The following is a 23,851-nucleotide window of genomic DNA, read 5'->3' as shown; positions in this document are numbered from 1 at the left end:
AGTGCCCTAAGGGCTTCCCAGGTGGAGCTAGTTGTAAAGAACCTGTTGCACAGTGTCAGACACGACTGAAGCGACTTAGCAGCAGCAGCAGCCAGTGCAGGAGACATAAGAGAAATGGGTTTGATCCCTGGGTTGGGAAGATCTCCTGGAGAAGGAAATGGCAACCCACTCCAGTATTCTTGCCTGGAGAATCCCATGGACAGAGAAGCCTGGCGGGCTACAGTCCCTGGGGTCCAAAGAGTTAGACAAATTGGAAGTGACTTAGGACACACGCAGCAAGGGAAGTGAGGGCTTTCCTGGTGGTTCAGTGGTAAAGACTCTGCCTGCCAACGCAGGAGACTCTGGTTTGATCCCCAGGTTGGGAAGATCCCCTGGAAAAGGAAATGGCAACCTACTGCAGTATTCTTGCTGAGTAAATCCCATGGACAGAGAGTCTGACGGGCTGTAGCCCATGGAAACGGAAAAAAGGGTCACACTTAGTGACTAAACAACAACTAGGGCTACATGGAACAGTGTTGTTGTTGTTGTTTTTGAGGAATATCAGGGAATTTGAATAGGGGCTGTATGTTAGATTGGAATGTCACATGAAAGTAAAAATTCTTAGGAGTGAATCGTACAGCTCTACAGAAGGTCCTTGTTCTTCAGAGATTTATGCTGGATAATCAAGAGGGAAAGTGGCATTTGATGCCTCTTTTAAATGTTTCAGTAAAAATCTGTGTATGTACCTGTGTGGGAGTTCAGAGAGAGAAAGTGAGGTAAGACAAAATAGATGTAGCAAAATATTAAAAAGGGTGAACCTAAGCAAAGTAAAATGTGGATGTTTATAGAACTGTCCTTGTAACATTCCCAGAGGTTTGAAAGTTTTCAAACTAACACATTGGGGAATGAAACAAATATTTGTTTATATTTTATACTGGTTAATATTCATGTATGGATGCTTCTCCAGAAAAGAAAGCTAACTCAAGTAAGGCCACAGAAATATGATGAAGAGTGGAGTGCGGTTCAGTATCCATCTAACTGTTCAATCAAACATCACAGTCATTTTGAGGTGTTATAAATAGAATGAATAAATGAGGTCCTACTATATAGTATAGGGCTTCCCAGGTGACTGCTGCTGCTGAGTCGCTTCAGTCGTGTCCGACTCTTTGCGACCCCACAAAGAGGAGCCCACCAGGCTCCCCCGTCCCTGGGATTCTCCAGGCAAGAACACTGGAGTGGGTTGCCATTTCCTTCTCCAATGCATGAAAGTGAAAAGGGAAAGTGAAGTCGCTCAGTCATGTCCGACTCTTCGCGACCCCGTGGACTGCAGCCCACCAGGCTCCTCTGTCCATGGGATCTTCCAGGCAAGAGTACTGGAGTGGGCTGCCACTGCCTTCTCCCCCGGGTGGCTTAGTGGTAAAGAATCTGCGTGTCAGTGCAGGAGATACAGGAGATGTGGCTTTGATCCCTGGGTGGGGAAGAGCCCCCTGGAGGAGGAAATGGCAACCCATTTCAGTGTTGTTGCCTCGAAAAATTCCATGGACAGAGGAGCCTGGCAGGCTACAGTCCATGGGGTTGCAAAGAGTCGGACACGACTGAGCAAATGAGCATGCATGAATGCGTGCACTGTATAGCACAGGAAACTGTATTCAGTATCCTATGATAAACCATATTGGAAGAGTGTTTCGTTTCATTCTTCTCTTATCCTTTCCATCAGCACCCCATGTGCTGCCCCGTCTGACGGTGTTTAGATGCCCTTCCTCTCCACCCTTATCCAACCATCACCAGCACAGTCACCTGGCAACAAAGGTGACTCCTTCTCCCCACTGTCACCCTGCCCTCCCTTAACCTGCTCCCCAAAATGCAGTCACAGCGATTTTCTAAAACTGCCAAGTACTTGGAACTTCCCTGGTGGTCCACTGGTTAAGACTCCATTCTTCCAGTGGTAGGAGCTCACATTTGATCCCTGGTTAAGGAACCGGGATCTTATGTGTGGTTTGGTGCAGCCCCCCCGCCCAAAAAAAAGATTAAAAAACATTTTTGTAGTTAAAAAAAAGAAAAAAATTGAAATCGAACAAAAAGCCACTGCAGTGTGTTTAGCAACTAGAATGGTACCTGCCCCCTGCAAGTTCTCAAGAAATAATGAATGAATTAAAGAAAAATTAGTGTTCTGTAGATGATATGGTGCTCTATCTGTGAGTCCAGAATCTATGCTAAAAAAGAAGATCATGGCATAGAGAATTGACCACATAGCCGACGTGAGAACCAAGGAACCAGACGTGACTCTGTGAGACTGTCAGCATCAGGACATCACCACCCCCCTGGCCGAGGCAGATGGGAAAGCTTAACTGCTGTGACCCCGCACCGGGGCCAATGCCAGGCTGTAGGAGCTGAAACACCAGAGAAGCTCCTTGCTGATCGAAAAGTCTCCAAAAGTGAGAAAGAGGGAGGGACTGATGTTTTTCTCCTCCTTGCTGTCCAATCTCCAGCCAGATGGAAGCCAGGCAGAAGCCAGCAGGCCCAGGAACCTGGGAAACAGAGTCTGTGCACCAAGGTACTCCTCTTTGGGGGGCCAAGGGCCTGCAAGGGACCAACAGGAGAGCAGCCTGGTCGGGGACCTACCTGCATGGCAACCTTTCGCTGAATGAGTGAAAACACATCGAACTCAGGAGCATTTGTTCTGCATCAGTGCCACTCTTTTCACATTAATAGTGGAGGGGCCAGGATCACTTACGAGTTTCCAGAATACCTGGTACTGGGGAAAACGATATACCCATTGTGTTTTTTCCAGATGAGCAATTGACATTGCTTTTTTTTTTCCTAAAGATTTTTGAAATGCTTCCTTTATTTATTTTTAAACATTTATTTATGTATGTATGTGTGTATATATATATATAGATACATACAGCCAAACACAGGCTGCACCTGGTGTTAGCTGCAGCACATGAGATCTTTGATCTTTGTTGCAACGTGCAGGTTATTATTATTATTATTATTATTGTTAGTTGCAGCATGCAGAATAATCTTTAGTTGTGTCATGTGGGATTTTATTTTTAGTTTTGCCATCTGAGCTCTTACTTGCAACATGTGGGATCTAGTTTCCTGAGCAGGAATGGAACCCAGGCCCCCTGCGTTGGGAGTGTGGAGTCTTAGCTACTGGACCACCAGAGAAGTCTCCCATTGTTTTAAATTTTGAGCTGCTTTCCTGAAAAGATATCTAGAGGTTAACAAAAATCATAGTTATCATCTTATTAAAGAAATGTAACATATTTTAAATCCTGTGTTTCCTGACTTGTTGGGTACCCTGCAGTGTTTTAGCCCACATCTTTATAAATCTAAGTAGGGTCATCATTAGCAAGTGAAAATCACCAGGTGGGGATTATACTTAATCATATATTGCATTTATTCCAATCCACTTGAACACTAGAATTGGTTTTTATTATAATTTGCAAGGACAAAAGTCAGTAATTGGAGGCCATGTGGATCCTATCTGTTTCATGTCCTTGAAGCCTCTGGCCCAGCTGTGAGATGGGAAGGGACTAAAGCCAGTGGAGGCTCAGCTCCTTCTAAGAGTTTCATACCAGCTCTCCTCTTCCCTCCATGCCTGCTTCCCCACTCAGCCCCCCAGTTCTCACTGTCCCTTTACAGATGCCAAAAAAAAAAAATAAAATTCAGGGTCTCATTTTCTCCTCGTGCCATCTTTCCAGAAGCTATTCTCATCCCTCTCAAATATCATGAAAGAAAGCAAAATACAGAAAACATCCCAAAGAAGCAGCTGTTTCAAGGCAAGGTGAAAGTGAAAGTTGCTCAGTGGTGTCTGACTCTTTGCAACCCCATGGTCTGTAGCCTGCCAGGCTCCTCTGTCCATGGTCTTTTCCAGGCCAGAATACTGGAGTGGGTAGCCATTCCCTTCTGCAGGGGATCTCCCAAGCAAGGATTGAACCGAGGTCTCCAGCATTGCAGGTGGATTCTTTACCAGCTGAGTCACCAGGAGAGCCCAAGAATACTGGAGTGGGTAGCCTATCCCTTCTCCAGGGGATCTTCCTGACCCAGGAATCGAACCAGGGTCTCCTGCACTGCAGGCAGGTTCTTTACCAGCTGAGCCACTAGGGAAGCCCCCAAGGGTACACTTCTACAAAAAGAAAATACGTGAGTTTCTATTTTGGGACTAAAACTGAATCTAGCCTCTGTACCCTGACACTGAATTAAATCTCAGAGTGAGAGAGTTTTGGGTGAAGCAGAAATGAATAGCTTTGTTGCTTTGCCAGGCAAAGGGGGTCACAGCAGGCTCATGCCCCCCAGAACTGTGTGTCCTGACTTGAAGGGGGCAGGAAAGAGTTTTATAGGAATGGTTCAAGTGGGTGTGATCAGCTAATGGACACTCTTCTGAATGGCTGGTGTTGAGGTAATCGGGAGTCAGCATTATCCACCTTCTGGTTTTGACTGGTCTGGGGGCCCCGGGGCTCATGGCCCGCATACAGTTACTTCTCCCACCTGGTGGGGGTTTCAGTACCTGCAAAACGACTCAAATATATCGTTCCTACTCATATCCCTTGAGGGGGAACCAGGACCCTGACCCGAGGCTGCACTGCTCTTTCTTGACTGCTCCTCCCTTGTCTCTGCAACTTCTCTCTTCCCTGATTAGGAATGATTCAGATCTGCCAGTTGGAAGGTCCTAACACTGGAAAGGTCCTGGAGGCTGAATGAAGCCCATTTCCTGATTACAGGAAATGGGGAACACAGGAAGGCTTTTATGCCCAGAAGCCCCACAGGATCCTGCTCGGTACCCTGTGATGTTATACAGGACAGACACAGAGTCTACATAAGGCTCCACTTCCCCTGGCTCAATAAATGAGAGAAGGGCAGCTAGAGGAGACACCACAGAGAGGGGACATTAATATACATTTTAAAGTAATGGGTCGGACGTATATAAATCATGGAAGGAATGTCATACAAAATAGTGAATGAAATATTTATATATTCCCCTGAAGCTTAGCTTATGTTCCAGAGGGCGCTGCCCTAGAGAGGTGGATCTCCCCTTTGTTCTGAATCTATTTTTCGCTTGCTCTGATACAGCTGTCAGCTTCAGAATCTTTCTGAAGTTGATTAGATCAGAAAGCAGAGACAGCCCTGTCCAGCATGACCAAAGCCCAGCATCAAGGTTGTGGGGATTCCAGGCTTATGGTCTGTATCCTGACGGTGCTTTTGTTCTGTGAGCCTCTGGGTGGATCTCTGAATTTTAGTACTGCTGCTTTTGTGTGTTATTTGTGTTCCAAGCAGGACAGCAGGATGTGCATACACTTCCATAAAATCTAGCTTGAAATTGGCAGTCAGATTCGTGGAGCTTGGTTATAATTATGTTCCCATCAATGCTCAGCTAAAAGCAGGACCTTGTTACCTTTGTTTTGCTCGTTTTAATAAAACCAAACATTTGACTTTAAGGAAGTAAGTTGTTACCTGTTGAGAATATCTTTGGACCTGCTGTTGGGATGATTTAGTATCTCTAAAACATAGGTGTAGGTGAACCTCCATGCAGATTCTTTTCTGTCTGAAAGTCAGATCTATACAAACTGCTATAAAAATGAGATACTATGCTAAGTGATTTTCAACCACTATTTAATTTAACTTTCAAAAAACCCTGCGGAAGGCAGTTGTTCTCAGTGTCATCTTACAGATATGGAGATTGAGGCTTACAGACCTCTTCCCCACACCGTGTTTAGCTATCAGAATAGGTTCTGATCTAAGTCCATCTGAGCACAAAGCCACAGAGAGGGTAGCACTTTAGTGAGCATTACTCGCATTCATCCCATTCATGGATCAGTGCCTTGTCATGGTGAAGGGCCTTGCATGACTCAGTGAAGTTATGAGCCATGCCATTCAGGGCCACTAAAGACAGACAGGTCATAGGGAAGGGTTCTGACAAGACATGGTCCATTGGAGGAGGGAATGGCAAACATTCCAGTATTTTTGCCACGAGAACTCCCATGAATAATATGAAAAGGCAAAAAGATATAACACCAGAAGATGAGTCCCCCAGGTCAGAAGGTGTCCAGTATGCTACTAGGGAAGAATAGAAGGCAACTACTAATAGCTTCAGAAAGAATGAAACAGCTGGGCCAAAATGGAAATGCTCAGTTGTGAATGTGTCTGCTGGTGAAAGTAAAGTCTGATGCTATAAAGAATAATATTTTATAAGAACATGGAATATTAGGTCCATGAATCAAGGTAAATTGGGCATGGTCAAGCAGCAGATGAACTTCCCAGGTGGTCCTCATGCTAAAGAACCCAGCTGCCAATTCAGGAGACATAAGAGACATGAATTTGATCCCTGGGGTTGGAAGATCCCCTGGAGAAGGAATGTACAATATTCTTACCTGGAGAATACCATGGACAGAGGAGACTGGTGGGCTACAGTCCATGGGGTTGCAAAGAGTCAAACATGACTGAAGCAACTTAGCACTCATGTGCAAGTAGTAGATGGCAAGAGCAAACATCAACATCTTAGGAATCACTAAACTAAAATGAATGGGAATGGGCGATTTAATTCAGATGACCATTAGATCCATTACTGTGGGCAAAAATCCCTTAGAAGAAATGGAATAGCCCTCATAGTCAACAAAAGAGTTGAAATGCATACTTGGGTGCAATTTCAAGATCGACAGTATGATCTCAGTTTGTTTCAAAGGCAAACCATTCACCATGATAGTAATCTGAGTCTATGCCCCAAACACTAATGCTGAAGAAGCTGAAGTTGACTGGTTCTATGAAGACCTACAAGACCTTCTAGAACTAACATAAAAAATAAAAAGATGTCCTTTTCATTGTAGGGGACTGGAAAGCAAAATTAGAAAGTCAAGGAACACCTGGATTGGCAGGCAAGTTTGGCCTTGGAGTACAAAGTGAAGCAAGGGAAAAACTAACAGAGTTTTGTCAAGAGAACACACTGGTCACAGCAAAAACCATCTTACAACAACACAAGAGACAATTCTACACATGAATGTCACCAGATGGTCAATACTGAAATCAGATTGATTATATTCTTCGTAGCCAAATATGAAGAAGCTCTATACAGTCAGAAACAATAAGACCTGTATCTGACTGTGGCTCAGCTCCTTATTGCAAAATTCAGGCTTAAATTGAAGAAAGTAGGGAAAGCTACTAGGCCATTCAGACATGGCCTAAATAAAATCCCTTATGATTATATGGTGGAGGTGACAAATAGATTCAAAGGATTAAATCTGGTAGACAAATTGCCTTGAAGACCTATGGACAGAGGTTTGTAACATCGTATAGGGGGTAGAGACCAAAACCATCCTCAAAAAAGAAATGCAATAAGTCAAAGCAGCTGTCTGAGGAGGCTTTATAATTAGCTGAGAAAAGAAGTGAAGCAAAAGGCAAGAGAGAAAGGGAAAGATATATCCCATTGAATGTAGAGTTCCAAATAATACGAAAGAGAGAAAAGAAGACCTTCCTAAGTAAACAATGCAAAAAAATTTAGAGGAAAACAATAGAATGGGAGAGATGAGATATCTTTTAATAAAAATTGAGGCCATCAAGGGAACATTTCATGCAAGGATGGGCAGGATGAAGGACAGAAAGTGTAAAGACCTAACAGAAGCAGAAGAGATTAAGAAGAGTTGTGAAGAATACAGAGAACTATACAAAAAAGATCTTAACTCCAGGATAACCATGATGGTGTGGTCACTGACCTAGAGCCAAACATCCTGGAGTGTGAAGTAAAGTGAGCCTTCAAAAGCATGACTATGAACAAAGCTAGTGGAGATGACAGAATTCCAGATGAGCTCGATAAAATCCTAAAATATTATGTTATTAAAATGCTATACTCAATATGTCAGCAAATTTGGAAAACTCGGCACTGGCCAAAGGGCTGGAAAAGATCAGTTTTCATTTCAATCCCAAACAAGGGCAATGCCAAAGAGTGTTCAAACTACTGTACAATTGTGCTGATTTCACATGCTAGCAAGATTATGCTCAAAATCCCTTAAGTTAAGCTTCAGCAGTACATGAACTGAGAACTTCCAGATGTAAAAGCTGGGTTTATAAATGGCAGAGGAACCAGAGATCAAATAGCTGACAATTGTTGGATCATAGAGAAAGCAAAGGAATTCCACAAAAACATCTGTTCCATTGACTGTGCTAAAGCCTTTGACTGTGTGGATCACAAGAACTGGAAAATTCTTAAAGAGACAGAAATGCCAGACCACCTTACCTGTCTCCTGAGGAATCTTTATACTAGTCAAGAAGCAACAGTTAGAACTGGGCATGAAACAACTGACTGGTTCATAATTGGGAAAGGAATATGATAAGGCTGTGTATATCCCTGTTTATTTAACTTTTATGCAGAATACATCATGGGAAATGCCAGGGTGGATGAATCTCAAGCTGGAATCAAGATTGCCAGAAGAAATAACAATAACCTCTGATATGCAAATGATACCTCTCTAATGCCAGAAAGTGAAGAGGAAACTAAGGAGCCTCTTGATGAGGGTGAAAGAGGAGAGTGAAAAAGCTGGCTTGAAACTCAGCTTTCAAAAAATTAAAATCATGGCATCTGGTTCCATTATTTCATGGAAAATAGAAGGGGAAACATTGGAAGCAGTGATAGATTTTATTTTCCTGAGCTCCAAAATTACTGCAGATGGTGACTATTCCCATGAAATGAAAAGACACTTGTTCCTTGGAAGAAAAGCTGTGACATAACTAGACAGTGTATTAAAGAGCAGAGATATCACTTTGTTGGCAAAGGCCTCTATAGTCAAAACTGTAGTCTTTCCCATAGTCATGTATGGATGTGAGAGCTTGTCCATAAAGAAGGCAGCACACTGAAGAATGAAAATTTTCTAATTGTGGTGCTGGAGAAGATTCTTGAGAGTCCCTTGGACAGCAAGGAGATAAAAGCAGTCAATCCTAAAGGAAATCAACCCTAAATATTCAATCCTAGAGAAAATCAAGCCAGGCTTCAACAGTACATGAACTGTGAACGTCCACATGTTCAAGCTGGATTTAGAAAAGGCAGAGGAACCAGAAATCAAATTGCCAACATCCACTGGATCATCAAAAAAGCAAGAGAGTTCCAGAAAAAATCTACTTCTGCTTTATTGACTATGTCAAAGCCTTTGACTGTGTGGACCACAACTAACTCTGGAAAATTCTTCAAGAGATCAGAATACCAGACCACCTGACCTGCCTCTTGAGAAATCTGTATGCAGGTCAGGAAGCAATAGTTAGAACTGGACATGGAACCCAGAGTGGTTCCAAATCGGGAAAGGAGGACGTCAAGGCTGTATATTGTCACCCTGCTTATTTAACTTATATGCAGAGTACATCATGAGAAATGCTGGACTGGAGGAAACACAAGCTGGAATCAAGATTGCTGGGAGAAATATCAACCTCACATATGCAGATGATACCACCCTTATGGCAGAAAGCAAAGAAGAACTGAAGAGCCTCTTGATGAAAGTCAAAGAGGAGAGGGAAAAGGTGGCTTACAACTCAACATTCAGAACACTAAGATCATGGCCTCTGGTCCCATTGCATCATGGCAAATAGGTGGGGGAAACAGTGGAAACAGTGTCAGACTTTATTTTTACGGGCTCCAAAATCACTGCAGATGGTGACTGCAGCCATGCAATTAAAAGACACTTGCTCCTTGGAAGAAAAGTTATGACCGACCTAAATAGCATATTAAAAAGAAGAGACATTACTTTGCCTACAAAGGTCCATTTAGTTAGAGCTATGGTTTTTAGTAGTCATGTATGGATGTGAGATTTGGACTATAAAGAAATCCAAGCACCAAAAAATTGATGCTTTTGAACTTTGGTGTTGGAGAAGATTCTTGAGAGTCCCTTGGACTGCAAGGAGATCCAACCAGTCCATCCTAAAGGAAATCAGTCCTGAACATTCACTGGAAGGATAGATGCTGAAGCTGAAACTCCAATACTTTGGCCACATGATGCGAAGAACTAATTCAGTGGAAAAGACCTGCATGCTGGGAAAGATTGAAGGAAAGAGGAGAAGGGAACAACAGAGGATGAGATGGTTGGATGGCATCACCGAGCCAACTGACATGAGGTTGAGTAAACCCTGGGATATGGTGATGGAAGAGAAGGCTGGTGTGCTGCAGTCCATGGCATCACAAGGAGTTGGACATGACTGAACTGAACTGAAAGAAAGTTAACCCTGAATATTCATTGGAAGGACTGATGCTAACACTCCAACACTTTGGCCACCTGATGCAAAGAGCCCACTCCTTGGAAGAGACCCTAATGCTGGGAAAGATTGAATGCAGGAGGAAAAGGGGGTGACAGAAGAAGAGATCGTTATATAGCATCACTGAGTCAATGGACATGAATCTGAGCAAACTCTGGAGATAGTGGTACGGGGAGCCTAGCATGCTTCATTCAGTCCATGGGGTCACAAAGAATCAGACAAGACTTATCAACTGAAGAACAGCAATACTCTCCTTCACAAAGATGTCTGTGGGTCATGTGACTATGAGTGCATCCCAGAATGCCTAGGGGCCTCTTTGGTAGTTAACCATCCTGCACACCAGCACTTCCCCTAGTCTTTGATTTCTCCTCCATCTTTTACCTTGTTGGTTCTAATCAGTTTATCTTGTATCTTTGAGCCATGTCATTCTTTTAAAGGTTGTGCCCTGTGTCTTTCCTATCTCAGGACTTCCCTGGTGGCTCAGACGGTAAAGAGTCTGTCTACAATGCAGGAGACCTGGGTTCGGTCCCTGGATCGGGAAGATCCCCTGGAGAAGGAAATGGCAATCCACTCCAGTACTATTGCCTGGAAAATTCCATGGACAGAGGAGCCTGGTAGGCTACAGTCCATGAGGTCGCAAAGAGTTGGACACGACTGAGCGACTTCACTTTCACTACCTCTTTCTAGGAATTTTGGTTAAGAATCCAGAGGCCAAATTTAGGTGGACAATTCCTTTAAACTGACATAATTGCAACAAAAATGAGTAGGGGATGCTGAGGGGAGGGTATCATATCCTTGATATTGACTATTTAAATGGCAGAATTCTCCCCCATAGTTGTAGAATCTGCCCCTTAGTTCATTCTGAGAACCTGACATTAGATTTCTATTATAGCTCTGAAAAAAACTCAATTTAGAACCAACAAAATGACTTTAGAAAACACACCATTTTGTTTTTTTCCTGAAATGCTCAGAGACTATACCTTCTGTTTTGTAGTTTCCGGAGGCGTCCTGACTGAATGGGATATGTATGAGTCCTTTTCATTTGCCAGGGGAAATAATTGAACAATTATGTAAATGCCTCAATGTATGTGACTGTTGTATTATTTTCTGTTTAGGGAAACTGGCTATTCAAATTGTTTTCTCTGCAGGAAAATGTTGTTTCCAATACGTGATATGTCTAAAGCACTCTTAAAAAACAATGGTACTCTTTCTGTCTTTGGGAATAGTTAAAGTGGGGTTTGGGGAAAGAAATGAGCTCTTTTTGAGAGGCTGAATTCTAAAGAAGGTGCAAGAGTACAAAATATCATGCAAAGTAAATCCAGTCTTTCAGGACCATTCTCTGGAGATTAGGGTTGGAGAAGTAAATGGAGAGAGAGTGTGAGCAACATTTCCTCCAATTTGTAATATTGGATCAGTCCCATTTTAAACTGTGGTAATTTATTCTTCATTGAACCATGGAGATTAATTAATCCTTTGTTTTGCTGGATTAATGAGTAATCAATATGCCAAAGGGAAGGAAAAAGAGAGAATGATTTCTTTTCAAGGAACAAAGCATTTCAGGTGGCCAAGTCATCTTATCTTTTATGTTTACAAAGCACACTGCAACCCAGATAAAATGTGTGGCATCAAGGAGATTTGAGCTCTTTAAAAAAAAAAAAAAACTAGGATATCCTTGGTTTGTGTATTTCAGGTAGATTTAAGCCAGTGGGACAAATACACTAAAATAACCAATGCATTGTGGCTGGACTCTGGTGGTCTACACTCTTCCCCTAAATCTTGTCAGTTTCTACAGTTCTTTGACACATTTATAGAATAAGAAGTCAGTTCCTCTGAGAGTCCCTCCCTAATCTGCAAAACCTAATTTTAACCATCCTCTTTTGCTACCAGCCAGCCCCTCTCAACCAATGCTTCTTTATTTTCTTCATGGTGCCTACTGGAAATTGTCTAGTTAGCCTGTTCATGTACCTGCTTTTTGCCCATCCCACCCCCAAATGTAAGAGTAGCGACTTTGTCAGTTTTGTTCCCCATTGTATTCACTGAGTCTAGCGGGATTCTTGCACATAGAATCTCACAGGCCAAGTGATAAATATCTGAATGAATGAGTATCAGTGACTGAATGAGTTTCCAATGGAATGGACTTGACCTGAAGTGGTTTATCTGAGCAAAACCAAAGATGGGAGAGATCAGGAAGGGCAACTTCAGTGGCTTAAAACCAAAGTGAGAGGTACTGAGAATGTCAAAGCACCTTAGGAAACTATACTTGGTCTCCAGAATACCATTCAGTTGAGTTCAGTTCAGTTGTTCAGTCGTGTCCAACTCTTTGCGACAGCATGGACTGCAGCACGCCAGGCCGCCCTGTCCATCACCAGCTCCTGGAGCTCAAACTCGTGTCCATTGAATTAGTGATGCCACCCAACCACCTCATCCTCAGTCGTCCTCTTCTCCTGCCTTCAATCTTTCCCAGCATCAGGGTCTCTTCAAATGAGTCCGTTTTTCCCATCAGTAGAAACGCCAAAGAACTGGAGTTTCCGCTTCAGCATCAATCCTTCCAATGAATATTCAGGACTGATTCCCTTTAAGATGGACTGGTTGGATCTCCTTGCAGTCCAGGGGACTCTCAAGAGTCTTCTCCAACACCACAGTTCAAAAGCATCAATTGTTCAGCACTCAGCTTTCTTTATAGTTCAACTGTCACATCCATACATGACCACTGGAAAAACCATGGCTTTGATTAGATTGACCTTTGTCGGCAAAGTACTGTCTCTGCTTTTTAATCTGCTCTCTAGGTTAGTCATAACTTTTCTTCCAAGGAGCAAGCGTCTTTTAATTGCATGGTTGCCCTCACCATCTACAGGGATTTTGGAATCCACAAAAATAAAGTCTGTCACTGTTTCCCCATCTATTTACCATGAAGTGATGGGACGAGATGCCATTATCTAGTTTTCTGAATATTGAGTTTTAAGCCAACTTTTTCACTCTCCTCTTTCACTTTCATGAAGTGTCTCTTTAGTTTTTATTCACTTTCTGCCTTAAATGTGGTGTCATCTGCATATGTGAGGTTACTGATATTTCTCCCAGCAATCTTGATTTCAGTTTGTGCTTCATCCAGCCCAGCATTTCTCATGATGTACTCTGCATATAAGTTAAATAAAAAGGGTGACAATGTACAGCCTTGATGTAATCCTTTTCCTATTTTGAACCAGTTTATTGTTCCATGTCCAGTTCTAACTGTTACTTCCTGACCTGCATACAGATTTCCCAGGAGACAGATCAGGTGGTCTGGTATTCCCACCTCTTTCAGAATTTTCCAGAGTTAGTTGTGATCCACACAGTCCAAGGCTTTGGCATAGTCAATAAAACAGAAATAGATGTTTTTCTAGAACTGTCTTGCTTTTTTGATGATCCAGTGGATGTTGGCAATTTGATCTCTGGTTCTTCTACCTTTTTGAAAACCAGCTTGAACATCTGGAAGTTCATGGTTCACATACTGTTGAAGCCTGGCTTGAAGAATTTTGAGCATTACTTTGCTAGCGTGAGAGATGAGTGTGATTGTGAAGCAGTCTGAACATTCTTTGGCATTGCCTTTCTTTGGGATTGGAATGAAAACTGACCTTTTCCAGTCCTGTGGCCACTGCTGGGTTTTCCAAATTTGCTGGCATATTTACTGCAGCACTTTCACAGCATCATCTTTTAGGATTTGAAATAGCTCACCTGAAATTCCATCACTTCCAACAGCTTTGCTCGTAGTGATGCTTCCTAAGGCCCACTTGACTTCACATTCCAGGATGTCTGGCTCTAGGATAGTGATCACACCATTGTGATTAGCTGGGTCATGAAGGTATTTTTTGTACAGTTCTTCTCTGTATTCTTGCCACCTCTTCTTAATATCTTCTGCTTCTCTTCGGTCCCTACCACTTTTGTCCTTTATCGAGCCCATCTTTGCATGAAATTTTCCCTTGGTATCTCTAATTTTCTTGAAGAGATCTCTGGTCTTTACATTCTATTGTTTTCCTCTATTTCTTTGTGTTGATTGCTGAGGAAGGCTTTCTTATCTCTCCTTGCTCTTCTTTGGCACTCTGCATTCAAATGGGTACATCTTTCCTTTTCTCCTTTGCCTTTCACTTCTCTTGTTCTCACGGGTAATTCTAAGGCCTCCTCAGACAACAGTTTTGCCTTTTTGCATTTCTTTTTCTTGGGAATGGTCTTGATCCCTGCCTCCTGTACAATATCATGAACCTCCATCCATAGTTCTTCAGGCACTCTCTCTATCATATCTTTTCCCTTGAATCTATTTGTCACTTCCACTGTACAAACATAAGGGATTTGACTTTGGCTGTCCCTGAATGGTCTAGTGGTTTTCCCTACTTTCTTTAAGTCTGAATGTGGCAATCAGGAGTTCATGATCTGAGCCACAGTCAGCTCCTGGTCTTGATTTTGCTTACTGTGTAGAGCTTCTCCATTTTTGGCTGCAAAGAATATAATCAGTCTGATTTCAGTATTGACCATCTGGTGATGTCCATGTGTAGTCTTCTCTTGTGTTGTTGGAAGAGGATGTTAGCTATGCCCAGTGCATTCTCTGGCAAAACTGTATTAGCTTTTGCCCTGCTTCATACCATGTTCCAAGGCCAAATTTGCCTATTACTCCAGGTGTTTCTTGACTTCTACTTTTGCATTCCAGTTCTCTATAGAGCAAAGGACATCTTTTGGGGGTGTTAGTTCTAAAAGGTCTTGAAAGTCTTTATAGAACCATTCAACTACAGCTTCTTCAGCATTACTGGTTGGGGCATAGGCTTGGATTACTGTGATATGGTTTGCCTTGGAAATAAACAGAGATCATTCTGTCAATTTTGAGATTGCATCCAAGTCTGCATTTTGGACTCTTTTGTTGACTATGATGGCTCCTCCATTTCTTCTAAGGGATTCTTTCCCACAGTAGTGATATAATGGTCATCTGAGTTAAATTCACTCATTCCAGGACATTTTAGTTCACTGATTCCTAAAATGTCAATGTTCAGTCTTACCATCTCCTGTTTGGCCACTTCCAATTTACCTTGGTTCATGGACCTAACATTCTAGGTTCGTATGCAGTATTGCTCTTATACCATTGGACTTTAATTACATCACCAGTCACATCCACATCTGGGTGTTGTTTTTGCTTTGGTTCCATCTCTTATTCTTTCTGGAGTTATTTCTCCACGATCTCTAGTAGCATATTGGGCACCTACCAACCTGATGAGTTTATCATTCATTGTCCTATCTTTTGTGTTTTCATACTTCATGGGGTTCTCAAGGCAAGAATACTGAATAGTTTTCCATTCCCTTATCCAGTGGACCATGTTTTGTCAGAACTCTCCATCATGACCTGTCTGTCTTGGGTGGCCCTACACAGCATGGGTCATAGTTTCATTGACTTAGATAAGGCTGTGGTCCATGTGATGAGATTGGTTAGTTTTCTGTGATTGTGGTTTTCAGTCTGCCTGCCCTCTGATGGAAAAGCATAAGAGGCTTATGGAAGCTTACTGATGGAGAAACTGGGTCTTGTTCTGATTGAATGGCCATCCTCAGAAAATCTTTAATCCAATTTTCTGTTTATGGGTGGGGCTGTGTTACCTCCCTGTTACTTGACCTGAGGCCAAATTATGGTGGAGGTAATCAAGATAATGGTGAAGTCCTTCAAAAGGTCCCATGCATGCAATGCTATACTCGGTGCCCTCAACCCTGCAGCAGGCCACCACCAACCTATACCTCTGCTGGAGACTCCTGGAAATGTACAGGCAAGTCTGGTTCAGTCTCTTGAAGGGTCACTGCTCCTTTCTCTTGGGTCTTGGTGCACACAAGGTTCTGTTTGTGCCCTCTAAGAGTCTGTTTCCCCAATCCTATGTAAGTTCTGGCAGCTCTATGGTGGGGTTAATGGCAACCTCCTCCAAGAGAGCTTATGCCAAACCCAGGTCTGCTGCACCCAGAGCCCCTGCCCCTGTGGCAGTCCACTGCTGACCCGCACCTCCTCCGGAGACACTCCAACACAGTTCTGTCTCAGTCTCTGTGGGGTCTTTGGGTCCTGGTGTGCACAAGGTGTGTTTGAGCCCTCTGAGTGTCTCTGGCAGGTACGGGGTTTGATTCTAAATGTGATTTCACCCCTCCTACCATCTTGCTGAGGCTTCCCCTTTGCCCTTGGACATGGGGTATCTCCTCACAGTCACTCCAGGGCATGCAGCTGCCTCTCCAGCATCAGCACCACATAGCCACCAGAATACCATAGGCTTCTACATTTCTGTGGATCAGGAACGTTCCTGCTAAACATTCCATGAAGGCCCTGATGTGTTTGTTGCTTGTCTAGTCTAAGCATATTCGCATGCAGCTAAAAGGTAGCATTGCATGTTGGAAATCAGGGCAGAACAGATGGAGGGCATGTCTAGAAGGATGCTTCTCTTAATTGTGAGAATCATCCCACTACTGCTCAGGGTCTGCTGGTACCATATTAATTCCTGTTTGGCAGATTAACAATAGATACAAGACATACAGTATAAAATAGTGCATGGTCAGCTTCCTAGGAATTCATCTGTAATCCAAAGATCTGGGATAGTCTTCCATTCTACCTAACTTAATTATACTTTGACAGTACTGTTAATATTTGTATTTCCAACCTGAAAGGTAGGGATATAAAGTTTGTTAATATTTTAATTTTTAGTTTGAGTAGAGCCTTGTGTTATAAAGCACATCAGTGAAATATGAAAGGAGCATAGAGCAGTATCTGAGTATTTGTGTAATGTATTTTTAGTGCCAAAAATGTTTAACTAAGATATATTATCCATTGGCATCAAAACTGGCAAGGGATTCTATACATCATATACATTTATGAGTAATTATGATATTGATCCCTTCAATAAAGTTAAGAGTGGTATCTTCATTGCCTTTTCTTTAAGCCACTCTCCTTTAGAATGTAAATTCATAAGTCTGTCTTCTAAGACTTTTTGAAAATATTAGATTCTTTATTAGAGTCAATATTAGAGTCATTTTATATAGGTCTTTTGGTCACAGGTGTATGGCTAAAACAATAGAAACAATTTGTTGAAATGATATTTAGGTTGGAAAACCAAAAACCTGTCAAAGGGAAGCTGAAACTGAGAGATCAAGGAACAAGAAATAATAAAAACTCTCTTCTGGGCATTATGGCTGTCAGGAAGAAATACCACACATTGTCCATCATCGGGTCATCTGAGACAAGCATTTCTGAGAAATTAATATGATTGTTCAATTGAGTCAGTGATCAACCTTCCTATGAGTAAGAGACCATATTTACTAACAATTTTTAAATGAAAAGGCACTGTTTCCCAGAGAAAAATTAGCATTCTATTACCAAAACAAACTAAAAAATTAAAATATAAAATAAATGGACAAGTAAAGACACCAGTATCCACTACAGTACTAAGCTAATCCCATCTCTTTCTAATATTTTTTCCCCAGAAGCATGAGAATTAATCACTTGTACTGATCACATCTTGAGCAATGATGAAAGAATAATCTTGGATTAAATATTTTAGTGTTGATTAAGCTATAATTGGGACAGGAGGAAAAGGGGACAACAGAGGATGAGATGGCTGGATGGCATCACCAACTCGATAGACATGAGTTTGGGTGAACTCCGGGAGTTGGTCATGGACAGGGAGGCCTGGAGTGCTGCGATTCATGGGGTTGCAAAGAGTCAGACATGACTGAGCAACTGAACTGAACGGAACTGAAATGAAGCTATAATAAGCTAGTTCATTAAAAAGATATATTAATTGATGATGACAAGGTAGGAGACTGGAAGGAAATTAATATTTGGAGAGAGACAGACATGGTGCTAATTGGTTTAGGGAACCCTCTTATTAGGTATTCATCCCGAGCATAGGAGGAAGGTATTCTTATCTTCAGTTCAGTCAGTTCAGTCGCTCAGTCCTGTCCGACTCTTTGTGACCCCATGAATCGCAACACGCCAGGCCTCCCTATCCATCACCAACTCCCGGAGTTCACTCAGACTCACATCCATCGAGTTGGTGATGCCATCCAGCCATCTCATCTTGGGTCATCCCCTTCTCCTCCTGCCCCCAATCCCTCCCAGCATCAGGGTCTTTTCCAGTGAGTCAACTCTTTGCATGAGGTGGTCAAAGTACTGGAGTTTCAGCTTTAGCATCATTCCTTCCAAAGAAATCCCAGGGTTGATCTCCTTCAAAATGGACTGGTTGGATCTCCTTGCAGTCCAAGTCACTCTCAAGAGCCTTCTCCAACACCATAGTTCAAAAGCATCAATTCTTCGGTGCTCAGCCTTCTTCACAGTCCAACTCTCACATCCATACATGACCACAGGAAAAACCATAGCCTTGACTAGACGGACCTTAGTTGGCAAAGTAATGTCTCTGCTTTTGAATATACTATCTAGGTTTGTCATAACTTTTCTTCCAAGGAGTAAGCGTCTTTTAATTTCATGGCTGCAGTCACCATCTGAAGTGATTTTGGAGCCCAGAAAAATAGTCTGACACTGTTTCCACTGTTTCCCCATCTATTTCCCATGAAGTGATGGGACCGGATGCCATGATCTTCGTTTTCTGAATGTTGAGCTTTAAGCCAATCTTTTTCGCTCTCCTCTTTCACTTTCATCAAGAGGCTTTTTAGCTCCTCTTCATTTTCTGCCATAAGGGTGGTGTCATCTGCATATCTGAGGTGATTGATATTTCTCCCAGCAATCTTGATTCCAGCTTGTGTTTCTTCCAGTCCAGCATTTCTCATGATGTACTCTGCATATAAGTTAAATAAGCAGTGTGACAATATACAGCCTTGATGTACTCCTTTTCCTATTTGGAACCAGTCTGTTGTTCCATATCCAGTTCTAACTGTTGCTTCCTGACCTGCATGCAAGTTTCTCAAGAGGCAGGTTAGGTGGTCTGGTATTCCCATCACTTTCAGAATTTTCCACAGTTTCTTGTGATCCACACAGTCAAAGGCTTTGGCATAGTCAATAAAGCAGAAATAGATGTTTTTCTGGAACTCTTTTGCTTTTTCCATGATCCAACGGGTGTTGGCAATTTGATCTCTGGTTCCTCTACCTTTTCTAAAACCAGCTTGAACATCAGGGAGTTCACGGTTCATGTATTGCTGAAGCTTGGCTTGGAGAATTTTGAGCATTACTTTACTAGCATGTGAGATGAGTGCAATTGTACGGTAGTTTGAGCATTCTTTGGCATTGCCTTTCTTTGGGATTGGAATGAAAACTGACCTTTTCCAGTCCTGTGGCCACTGCTGAATTTTCCAAATTTGCTGGCATATTGAGTGCAGCCCTTTCACAGCATCATCTTTCAGGATTTGAAACAGCTCAACTGGAATTACATCACCTCTACTAGCTTTGTTCGTAGTGATGCTTTCTAAGGCCCACTTGACTTCACATTCCAAGATGTCTGGCTCTAGATGAGTGATCACATCATCATGATTATCTGGGTCATGAAGATCTTTTTTGTACAGTTCTTCTGTGTATTCTTGCCACCTCTTCTTAATATCTTCTGCTTCTGTTAGGTCCATACCCTTCTGTCCTTTATTGAGCCCATCTTTGCATGAAATGTTCCCTTGGTATCTCCAATTTTCTTGAAGTGATCTCTAGTCTTGGCCACTGGAAAAACCATAGCTTTGACTAGACGGACATTTGTTGGCAAAGTAATGTCTCTGCTTTTGAATATGCTCTCTAGGTTGGTCATAACTTTCCTTCTAAGGAGTAACTGTCTTTTAATTTCATGGCTACAATCACCATCTGAAATGATTTTGGAGCCCCCCAAATAAAGTCTGACACTATTTCCACTGTTTACCCATCTATTTCCCATGAAGTGATGGGACCAGATTCCATGTTCTTAGTTTTCTGAATGTTGAGCTTTAAGCCAACTTTTTCACTCTCCTCTTTCATCAAGAGGCTTTTTAGTTCCTCTTCACTTTCTCCTATAAGGGTGATGTCATCTGTATATCTCAGGTTGTTGATATTTCTCCCAGCAATCTTGATTCCAGCTTGTGCTTCTTCCAGTCCAGCATTTCTCATGATGTACTCTGCATAGAAGTTAAAGAGACAGGGTGACAATATACAGCCTTGACGTACTCCTTTTCCTATTTGGAACCAGTCTGTTGTTCTATGCCCAGTTCTAACTGTTGCTTCCTGACCTGCATACATATTTCTCAAGAGGCAGGTCAGGTGGTCTGGTATTCCCATCTCTTTCAGAATTTTTCACAGTTTATTGTGATCCACACTGTCAAAGGCTTTGGCATAGTCAGTAAAACAAAAATAGATACTTTTCTGGAACTCTCTTGCTTTTTCGATGATCCAGCAGATGTTGTCAATTTGATCTCTGGTTCCTCTGCCTTTTCTAAAACCAACTTGAACATTGGGAAGTTCACAGTTCACGTATATCTGAAGCCTGGCTTGGAGAATTTTGAGCATTACGTTACTAGCATGTGAGATGAGGACAATTGTGTGGTAGTTTGAGCATTCTTTGGCACTGGCTTTCTTTGGGATTGGAAGGAAACCTGACCTTTCCAGTCTGTGGCCACTGCTGAGTTTTCCAAATTTGCTGGCATATTGAGTGCAGCACTTTCAAAGCATCAGCTTTCAGGATTTGAAATAGCTCAACCGGAATTCCATCACCTCCACTAGCTCTGTTCGTAGTAATGGTTTCTAAGGCCCACTTGACTTTACTTTGCAGAATGTCTGGCTCTAGGTGAGTGATCACACCATCGTGATTTTCTGCATTTTGAAGATCCTTTTTGGACAGTTCTTCTGTGTATTCTTGCCACCTCTTCTTAATATCTTCTGCTTCTGTTACGTCCATATTATTTCTGTCCTTTATCGAGCCCATCTTTGCATGAAATGTTCCCTTGGAATCTCTAATTTTCTTGAAGAGATCTCTAGTCTTTCCCATTCTGTTGTTTTCCTCTATTTCTTTGCATTGATTGCTGAGGAAGGCTTTCTTATCTCTCCTTGCTATTCTTTGGAACTCTGCATTCAGATGCTTATATCTTTCCTTTTCTCCTTTGCTTTTCACTTCTCTTCTTTTCACAGCTATTTGTAAGGCCTCCCCAGACAGCCATTTTGCTTTTTTGCATTTCTTTTCCATGGGGATGGTCTTGATCCCTGTCTCCTGTACAATGTCATGAACCTCCGCCCATAGTTCATCAGGCACTCTATCTATCAGATCTAGGCCCTTAAATCTATTTCTCACTTCCACTGTATAATCATAAGGGATTTGATTTAGGTCATACCAGAATGGTCTAGTGGTTTTCCCTACTTTCTTCAATTTAAGTCTAAATTTGGCAGTAAGGATTTCATGATCTGAGCCACAGTCAGCTCCTGATCTTGTTTTTGTTGACTGTATAGAGCTTCTCCATCTTTGGCTACAAAGAATATAATCAATCTGATTTCGTTGTTGACCATCTGGTGATGTCCATGTGTAGAGTCTTCTCTTGTGTTGTTGGAAGAAGGTGTTTGCTATGACCAGTGTGTTCTCTTGGCAAAACTCTATTAGCCTTTGCCCTGCTTCATTCTGTACTCCAAGGCCAAATTTGCCTGTTACTCCAGGTGTTTCTTGACTTTCTACTTTTGCATTCCAGTCCCCTATAATGAAAAAGACATCTTTTTGGGGTATTAGTTCTAAAAGGTCATGTAGGTCTTCATAGAACTGTTCAATTTCAGCTTCTTCAGCATTACTGGTTGGGGCATAGGCTTGGAATACCATGATATTGAATGGTTTGCTTTGGAAACAATCAGAGATCATTCTGTCAGTTTTGAGATTGCATTCAAGTACTGCATTTTGGAGTCTTTTGTTGACCATGATGGCTACTCCATTTCTTCAAGGGATTCTTGCCCACAGTAGTAGATATAATGGTAATCTGAGTTACATTCACCCATTCCAGTCCATTTTAGTTTGCTGATTCCTAGAATGTCAATGTTCCCTCTTGCCATCTCTTGTTTAATCACTTCCAATTTGCCTTGATTCATGGACCTAACATTCCAGGTTCCTATGCAATATTGCTCTTATACCATAAGACTTTGCTTCTATCACCAGTCACATCCACAACTGGGTATTGTTTTTGCTTTGGCTCCATCCCTTCATTCTTTCTGGAGTTTTTCTCCACTGATCTCCAGGAGCATATTGGGCACCTACAGACCTGGGTAGTTCCTCTTTCAGTATCCTATCATTTTTACCTTTTCATACTGTTCATGGGGTTCTCAAGGCCAGAATACTGAAGTGGTTTGCCACTCCCTTCTCCAGTGGACCACGTTCTCTCAGACCTCGCCACCATGACTTGTCTGTCTTGGGCCGCCCCACAGGGCATTGCTTAGTATTGTTAAGTTAGACAAGACTGAAGTCCGTGTTATCAGATTGGCTAGTTTTCTGTGATTATGGTTTCAGTACTGATAGGGAAACTGGGGATCAGAGAGATTAAGCCACTTTTTCTCAAGGTCACATACTTAATGACATGCAAATAAATGGTGTGGTGTATTACTAGAGATACTGTTACAAAGGAAAACATGCAATTGTTAGTTGGCTTTGCTGATGTGAAGTTGCTCTTGTCTTGGATAATTAGTACCTAACACTTCTCAGTTGGACCATCATGTTACCTGTAGACCTAATCAAACAGATGCCTCTCTTTTTCTTCCAGTATTGTTAGGATTATGAATATCAGCACTAAATAGTGTTCTCTTGCTAAAAGTCTCTTGCCAATTTTTATTTGAAACTAGTCATCCTGTTTTTAACCCATTTGTCTTAGGTCAGATTTCCTAGAAGATCTTGAGGCAGGGGTTTGGGTTAAGTGATTTATAGCAGATATGTTGTTCAGGAAACAACTACTTTAAGGAAAGTGAAGATAACAGAATAGGAAAGAATCTAGCAAGTATGTGTCAAAGGATGGAATAGTAAGCCCTGACCTCATTGTCAGAGGACTCCAGAGCTTAAGTCTCACTATAAAGAACTTTTTCCTGACAGTGAGGTGTCACCTGTGGGCTGGTACATAAAACTTAGCAACCTTGTGCCTTTAGCAGATGACATACAGAGGGCTGAGCCTGGGGTTACCAGCTCCGTATAAGGCCTCTGGGCCAGTCATGAACAGTCAACTCTCATTTGACCTCTTTTGAGGTCAAATTGATTCAGGTCTTTTGATTCAGAGGTTGAGTCGTGGCCAGGCACAGGCCTCTGGTCAAAGGGAGGACAGGTCTTGCTTGCTCTGTCCTTGCAACTAAAGTTTTCACTCCTCAGCAAACCTCCTTTCTGACAAAAAGAGCTCTTAGCCGAGTCTGCTTACTTTTCGCAGGAGGGTATGTGTCATTGGATACTTATGACAATGCTTAGGAGAAGGCAATGGCACCCCACTCCAGGACTCTTGCCTGGAAAATCCCATGAACAGAGGAGCCTGGTGGGCTGCAGTCCATGGGGTCGCTAGGAGTCAGACACGACTGAGTGACTTCCCTTTACTTTTTACTTTCATGCACTGGAGAAGGAAATGGCAACCCACTCCGGTGTTCTTGCCTGGAGAATCCCAGGGATGGAGGAGTCTGGTGGGCTGCCATCTATGGGGTTGCACAGAGTCGGACACGACTGAAGCAACTCAGCAGCCATTGGCTGGGCTTGGACTG

Source organism: Oryx dammah, unplaced genomic scaffold, assembly GCF_014754425.2.
Source record: "Oryx dammah isolate SB20612 unplaced genomic scaffold, SCBI_Odam_1.1 HiC_scaffold_9, whole genome shotgun sequence".
Taxonomy (NCBI): domain Eukaryota; kingdom Metazoa; phylum Chordata; class Mammalia; order Artiodactyla; family Bovidae; genus Oryx; species Oryx dammah.
Note: the sequence above shows the minus strand (reverse complement) of the source record.